The following is an 8,440-nucleotide window of genomic DNA, read 5'->3' as shown; positions in this document are numbered from 1 at the left end:
TGGGAGCTGATGAGATCACCAAGTGAAAGAGTGTAGAGAGAGAACAGAAGAGGGCCCAGAACAGAACCTGAGGGACACCCAAGGGTAGAGGACATAATCTAGAAGAGGATTCAACAAAGGAGACGGAGACAGAGAATGAGCAACCAGAGGTAAAAAGAGGACCAGCAGACAGTAGTATCCTGAAAACCTAGAGAAGAAAGCATCAATGAGGATAGAGAAACCGTCATTGGATTTGGCAACTGAGAGATCATTAGTTGCGTTGGAGAGTAGTTTCAGTGGAATGATAAGGTTGCAAGGTGGGTAGTAAGGGGTTAAGGAGAAAGGTAGAGTAGAGAAAGTGGAAGCACCTATTGTAGAGGACCTTTTCAAGGAGTAAAGCCACAAAACTGCAGAAGAGAAAGGACAAAAGTTAGCAGAGATCAAGTGAGGGATTTTTCAAGATAGAGGAGACATGGGCTTGTTTTTAGGCAGTAGGAAATGAGCTTGTAGAAAAGGAGAGATTGAAAATAAGTAAAAGAGTGGGGATGAAAGGGGACAATCTGTTGGAGGAGATGGTATGAAATGGGATGGCTTCAACAAAGTGGGGTTAGCCTTGGTAAGAAATAAAGCCACTTCACCATGAGAGGCAGGAATGAAGGGGGAGAAAGTGGCAGAAGACACCCAAGTGATAGGAAATGAGGACCTCAATTTTTCCTGTAAAATATGAGGCACGGTTCTCAGCTAAGAGAGTTGGGAGCCATGGGAAGTTTGAGGAGAGAAGGTTTAGAAGAGCTACTATGTAGAGTGGGAGTTGATAAGGGAGGCATAGAATGATTGCCTAGCAGTAGTAAGGGCCTAGCTGAAGTTGTATAGCATGAATTTGTAGTAGGACCAGTCAGAACGGGTTGCATTATTTTTCCCACCTTTCTTCAGCAGCACGTGTGTAGCAAAAGCAGGAGTGGTGGGAGTGATCTAAGGTTGAGGCTTGGCTGGATTTAATAGATAATAGGATGAGGATGCTAGGGATTCAAGAGAAGAGGCCAGTATAGAAATGAATTGGTTCACCAAGGTCACTATGGGGAGAAGAGGAGAGAGTGGCAGAACAGATGGCATGGAAGAGCACTGAAGGGATTGAAGGATGTGGACAGAGTAGGATTTTGTAAGAGAAGGCTGAGGGAGAGGTGAAAAGTCAATAGATTAAGGTCAGTTAAGGGGATTTCAGAATTCTTGAATATAGGGTTTGGTACATTTGTGAGTGATGGCAGGATCATGATTTTGATTGGGTGATAGATATGAGTAGCATGAACTTCATGGAAAGAGAGGTTACTGAATGAAGGAAGTAGGGGGTGAAACTGGAAGGGGGCAATGGGGAACAAGGAGTATTCCAATTCCCTTTCTCAACTAGTGAGCCAAAGAGAAAGAGTGAAGATGCAGTCAATCCTGGTAATGGTGGCCAGGGAGGCTATGTCATCAGGGGGAAGCCATGTTTCAGTAAAAGCTAATAGATGGTAGGATCGGGAAAGGAAAAGATTTTTTTTTCCAGTGCATTCTCAGCCCATGCTACTTTATTGCTAAAAACCAAAAACAAACTCCAAAAGTTTTATCCATAGTTGCAGAGTTTCCAACTTAGGTTTTTAAAAACACTTCCTCTTTACACCATCAAAGGAATGAAATTTCTCCTTCAAACCCCCAAAGATGCATAGATATAACAGCGAGCTGCCTTTTCCAAAATTTCAGGTATGAAATTGTAACAATATTACCTTGTAAAATAGAATAAGTGCAATGGAGTGGAGAGATTACAGTGGAAAGGAGAAGATTAAGACGAAGGAAAGTTTGTTGCCTATGGAACAGGAATTCCAGAGGGCACAGTGGAGGTGCGGAATGGGGTTTGGATGATAACCTACAAGAGTTCAGAGTCACTGGGATGTGAAGGGTATGTCACATAGCTATTAAGTGTCTGAGGTGAGGTTCAAAACCAGGTCTCCTGATTCCAAATCCAATACTATGTCGCTTAAATGAGGAAACCTCTCTAAAGCTGGATAACACCACTGTCTACGCCGTAATGTGCCTGATTTGCAATGAATGCAGCAGCCTGCTTCTCTTCTGTTGTTCAGTTGTTTTTTCTGACTCTTTGTGACCCCATTGGGGGTTTTCTTGGCAAAGATACTGCAGTGGTTTGCCATTTTCTTCTCCAGCTCATTTAAAGATGAGGCAACTGGGACAAAGAGGGTTAAGTGACATCATACAACCAAGATGGTCTTAGCATCTCAGATTTAGAGCTTGTGGCCCCCCCAAAATCACCATTAGCCACAGTGAGGGCCTATTATGCAAAACACTGTACATATTTGTTTTAGGAACTACACTACAAGTTGGGAAAACCAATCATCTATTTGAAACTCTTGAGACTGCTAATGATTGATTAATATCAGTGCTTTATACTTGCATGGCAATTATGCCTTTCAGAAATAATGTAATCAACAAGCATTTATTAAATGCCCCATTATGTGCTATTCACTGAGTCAAGCCACAGAGACAAAAATTAAACAATCTCTGCCCTTGAAAAATTCAGTTGGGAGAGAAACAACACGTATGCAAGTGAATAGGGCATATCTACAAAGCAAATGCAAAGTAATTGGTGGGGGTGGGCAGAACAGGAAAGGTATCCTATTGAGGTAGAGTTTGAGCTGAGCTTGCTGAACACTAGAAACTCTAAGAGATGGAGGAGAAGTGCAATTCATTTTTGATTCTCCCTACAACATGGTGAGGCGATAAATTGGGGCCGCTCGATTCAGCATTTAGAAGAAGGTCTCTCTGAGTTCCAGGTGGCTTGATTAGTTTCTCCTACCCATTTCAATTCACTTGGTGACAAATACCTCTCCCAATAAGTGGCTGGGTGGTAACTCAAGCATCCTCACGCAGAAGGGGCAAACAAGGCTCATGTGACCAAAAGAGATTTACTGAAGGATGTCCTAAACAGCTGCCTGGAGACAAGAATGTGATGCTTTGGGCCTCCAAATCTACTCCCAGATTGAGTGATGTGGCAACTCCCCAGATGGCTTCCCACCTTTCCTTTCGTGTGTGTTGGAAATGTCCCATCTGACATGTTAGAGATTCTCCCTCCTCTTGGGGGATTCCAGAATGGTGACTGGTGGAGAGCAAGATGTTATCTGATAGCTATACTTGGGGTCTTTGAGGGCCTTGTTGAGGATGAGAGAGAACATGGGCCTTGAAGGCAGCCCAGACTGCTCCCTCACCCATAACCTTTTCTTTTCTTTCCTTTTTTTTTTTTTAGGCAATTGAGGTTAAGTGACTTGCCCAGGGTCACACAGCTAGTAAGTGTCAAGTGTTTGGTCTGAGGCCAGAATTGAACTCAGGTCCTCCTGACTTTAGGGCCGGTACTCTATCCACTGCACCACCTAGCTGCCCTACCCCATAACCTTTTCCAGAGGTCAAGGACTATTAACATGGACTTAACATGCATTAAACTGTACTGCCATATTTATTAGGTTCCTATTTCTTTTTAAAAATTTGTCACTGATGAAGTTTTTTAGTGTTGTGCCCTGAACCCCATTTCCCCCATAAGCCCTGGGGTTTTTATTGAACAGTTTTGTACAGCTTGGTGAGTTTTAAAAATGAATGTCTCTTTATAGCACAACTGACTGTATTTCAAGCATTTGAAGGGTTGTTATGTAGAGAGGAGAATGAACTTTTCCAGCTTGGCCTTAGAAGATAAAAGTGGGAGCAGCCAGAAGTTTCAGAGGGGCATATTCAGGTTCCTAACAGAGCTATTCCAGAGTTGCCTTAGGATGGAATGGGTTGCCTTTGGAAGCAGTGAGTTGCCCATCACTCTGGAGGTCTTCAAGCTGAGGCTAGATGACCACATAGGAAAATCGAGATAAAGATTTTTGTCCACAGTGACATATTTTCTAAGTACATACAGGACCTGAACTCAGATCTTCCTGACTTCAAGCCCAGCACTTTTATCAACTATTCCTGTAGCCTCCAGGCTGCAGTGAGTGTTAGAGCTGTCTCCACAGGCTGCATGGTAGTGTTTGCAGGGGCAGCATGGAAAGCTGACCCTCTTTAAAATGGATCCATCTCTGAAAGAGGAAGCTTATTGTAGTGGTGAGAGCTTGGAATCACTCCATGGCCTCAGAAGGTCACTCTAACCTTGTGGTTTGGGGACTTCACAGAAAACCCTGGGCAACAGATGGGCATCTCTTTAGTTTCATCACAGAATTCTTTGTTTTCCCCGGGATTTTGAAGGGTATGCCTGCTTGGTACTTTATCTCCATTTAAGAACTGAGATATTTTGGAGTCACCAAATTACATGTTCTTTTGACCTCCTTTTTGGAGGATTCTGGAGGCCCTGCATCTTTTTTTTTTTAACCTGGGGCTTTAGAGTCACAAAAATACATAAAATCTATTTTATGCTACTCTAGCCTCATCTTTGTGAGTTCAGATCTTGCCTCAGATACTTACTAGCTGTGTGACCCTGGACAAGTCATTTCACCCTGTTTGTTTCAGTTTCCCCATCTGTAAAATGAGCTGGAGAAGGAAATGGCAAACCACTCCAGTATCTTTGCCAAGGAAACTCCAAATGAGGTCATGAAGAGTCAAACATGACTGAAAAAGTGACTGAACAACAAAAGCCTTACCCTGTACTACTCCTTTTTTCACACATTATGTTCCTGCAAAACTGGAGTATTCTGATGTCCTATACTCTCCAAACCCTGTGGATTTATTCACAGTGTCTCCCATGCTTCATTCTACCTGTAGGAATCCTTATGGAATTGTAGTATTTAAAATTCAAAAGTATCTTAGAGATCACATGCTACTCCCCCCTTCCAGCCCCCATTTTACAGAAAAGGAAACTCAAGCTCAAATAGAGGAAAGGACTTATCCAAGGTCAAACTCAGCTGGCAGAATCTGAATTGTCCCCATTCCCAGCCCTGTGAATTGCCTGAGGCTGACCAGACATAATCCCTACCAGCCTCTAATTCCTTAAAGGTCTCAAACTCTCCCCTCCAGAGATTTCTAAGCTTTCTCTAAGAACTTTCTCTTGTTATGTAAAACAATTTACTAGGGTGAAACTGTAAGATGCCCCTAATTCCTCCCACCTTCAGCGTGGCCATTCCTCCTGCCTTAGTACCCTATGTAAACTCTGTTCCCACCCCCCCCTCAGGGTACTCCGGCACTAGCTGTGTGGTACCTCCTGCTGCAATTCACTTGCCCTGATTAAAGACCTCAATTTTGCTATATTGGCTGTTTTCTCTTGAATTCAGCTTGACAATAGTCAAGCAGTAAAACTGGTATTTGAACCCAGGCCTCCAGACTTGTGAAGTCTGGAAGTGCTTCTTCCACTATACAAACCTTTCCCTTCCTTTAATGTCCAGCTCAGGTATCAATTCCATGAAATCTTCACTGATTCTCTCCCTTCTAACCCCCCAGCTAGAGGTGATTTCCTCCTATTCATGTTACTCTGATTCTTCTCATGTGCTTAATTATAAAAATCTAGAGGAAGAACAAGACATACATAAACAACTGTAATCCAAATTAGAACATGATTAAGTGTGTGGATTATTTGGATATACTTTGTGCCCCACTCCCATACCCCCCCCCCCGAATTGTAAGCACATTGAGTGCAGGAACTGACTGCTTTTTTTCCTGGCACAATACCTAGCAATATATAGTAGGCACTTATTAGTTTACTAATTTGAGATAAAATGCTAGACTAATTTGAGTTAGTTTATAATCCAGATCAAATGAGAATCAGTTGAAAGAACTGGGGATGTTCAATACAGAGAAAACACCAAGAACCTAATGTCTTTAAGCATTTGAAGGAGTGTCACCTGGAAGAAGGATAGACTTGTTCTGCTTGGCCTCAGAGGACAGAATAAGGAGCAGTGAGTGGAGTCACAAAGGGGCAAATTCAGGCCCATGTCAAAAAAGCTTTGAATAATTGTGGTCAGGAGCAGCTAGGTGGTGCAGTGGACAAAACACTGGCCCATAAGTCAGGAGGACTTGAGTTCAAATGTGACCTCAGACACATAATACTTCCTAGCTGTGTGACTCTGGGCAAGTCACTTAACCCCAATTGCCTCACTAAAAAACAAAAAACCAAAAAACCAAAAAAAAATAATTGTGGTCTAATTGTTTCAATTGTGTCTAACTTTGTGACCCATTTGGGGTTTTCTTAGCAAGGATACTAGAGTGGTTTATCATTTCCTTCTCTGGCTCATTTTACAGATGAGGAAACTGAGGCAAGCAGGGTTAAGTGACTTGTCCAGAGTCACAAAGCTAGTAAGAGTCTGAGGACAGATTTCAAATCAGGAAGATGAGTCCTCCTGACTCCAGGTCTGGTAGTCTATCCACTTTGTCACTAGAACTGCACTGAATGGGTGTTGCCTCAGAAAACCTGAGACCTGGGAAAACAGCTTAAAAAAGGCCAAGGTGTCCCACTGCATCCAGGCCATCACCAGTTGTCCTGACCTATATCTTGCCACCGGACCCAGATGGCTCTGGGGGAGAGAGTGAGGCTGGTGTCTTTGCACAGCCCTGCCTCACTTGCTGGGCTTGCACTTGCCAATTCACTTGCAAGTCAAGACATTCCCCTCCTGATGTTACTGGTCCTCTTCTAGAATGAAGGGCAAACAACAAGAGAGCTGTGCAAAAGCAAAATAAGCTGCTTCAGTAGGTTGTGAGTTCCCCTTCTTGGAGATCTTCAAGGAGAAGCTGTGAGTACTTGTCAGGTATGTTAGAGCTAGGATTCCTCTTAGGGTACAAGCTGCACTAGTTTCCATGTAAGACTTGGTTGGCTGCTGACATCCCTTCCACCTCTGGAGTCCGGTGATTTTGCCAAGTGTGGAAATGGATGGGGGAGGTTTTATCAGTTAGAGAATCCTAGGTGATAATATCTTTTTTTTTTTTGGTGAGGCAATCGGGGCTAAGTGACTTACCCAGGGTCACACAGCTAGTGAGTATCATGTGTCTGAGGCCAAATTTGAACTTAGGTCCTCCTAACTCCAGGGTCATTTCTCTATCCACTGCACCATCTATCTGCCCTGATAGTATCTAATTAGTCTTGTTTCTCCCACAGTCTCACAGTGACAGGAAATATTTCTGGTTAAATTTCCTGAGTTGGAGGAACTTAGAGGAGCGGGAGAAGGGAGGATCCTTTTCAATTTAAATCTGAGCTGAGTCTGTCCTCTCCCCACCTCATCCCATTGTAATAAATCCTAGACATTCCACAGCTCAGGAATCCCAGACTTAGATTGTTGGAGCTCGGAGGGACCATAAAGATCACCTAGTCCCCTGCCTCATGTAAGGAAGGCGAAAAAGCTGGCCCAGGACATAGAACTATTGTGGTTAGTGGCCAAGCTAGGACTAGAAATCAGATCCCAGATTTAGAACTGGATGGGACCTCAAAAGTAATCCAGACCACACCACACCCCTTACTGATGGGGAAATTGAGACCTAGCAGCCGGGAGATCTGGAATTTGAACCCAGGTCCTCCAACTCCAATTCTTTTCACCGCACCATGCTACTGCTTTCCTGATTTGGCATTCAGAGTTGTAAAAGCAAATAAAGAATGGCTGAATCTAAATTCTTTGTGGGCAGCTATCTCAGCTTGTGTATAGAAGAATGTAAGCTTTTTGAGAGCAGGGGCTGGTTTTTTTTTAAATTCCCAGAACTTAGTACAGAGCCTAGCCCACTGTAAGCACTTAATAAATGCTTGTTGATTGAGTGATTGTTTGGGAAATGTCAGAGGAACACAAACATTTTTTGTGCCCAGAGCTTGGTGAGAGTAGAGTATCCTGTGAATTTCTAATGTCCTATTTGCAATCTCATTTTTAGCATCCTTAAGGGAAAGAATATTAGACTAGATATTAGGAGACCAAGGTCCCAGCTAACTCACCATGTGATTTTGGCTAAGTCACTTCACCTTTCTTGGCCTCAGTTTCCTCCTCTTCCAAAGTGGGGATGGGAACAGATTGGGCTAAATTATTCCAGAACTCGGTACCTGAGGAACTAGTGAAGCAAGTGTTTTGGGGATCCCTTCCTTCCAATTTTCCTGCCAAAGCCTTTTTACTTTTCTTTCCCTGAACTAGATGCTCACCCCCTACCTCCATTTTCACCTACGTGGGAAAGGAGTCCCCATTTCACTCCAACCTCCACCCTTAGCCCACTGTCCCCTTCCCTGCTGAGGATCAGACCAAGCCATTCATAGCACCTGGGTGAACAGGGAATCGCCAACTACAATCCTTTCAGCAAGATGGAGGATCACCCAGCCTTGCAGTGATCTGACCTGCTGATGGTTTGACCTGCTGATACACCCTAAGGATCTCTGGGCCTTGGCTTCCTTTGTGTGTTGTTGTCTCCACCACATTAGAATAGGAACCCCTTGGAAGCCCTATGCAAGTGGCTTCTCAGAGATGGAACAGTTTGAAGAGAGCCAGCT

The sequence above is a fragment of the Phascolarctos cinereus genome, unplaced genomic scaffold, assembly GCF_003287225.1.
Source record: "Phascolarctos cinereus isolate Bilbo 61053 unplaced genomic scaffold, phaCin_HiC Scaffold_2;HRSCAF=192, whole genome shotgun sequence".
NCBI lineage: Eukaryota > Metazoa > Chordata > Mammalia > Diprotodontia > Phascolarctidae > Phascolarctos > Phascolarctos cinereus.
This window is presented reverse-complemented; position numbering follows the sequence as displayed.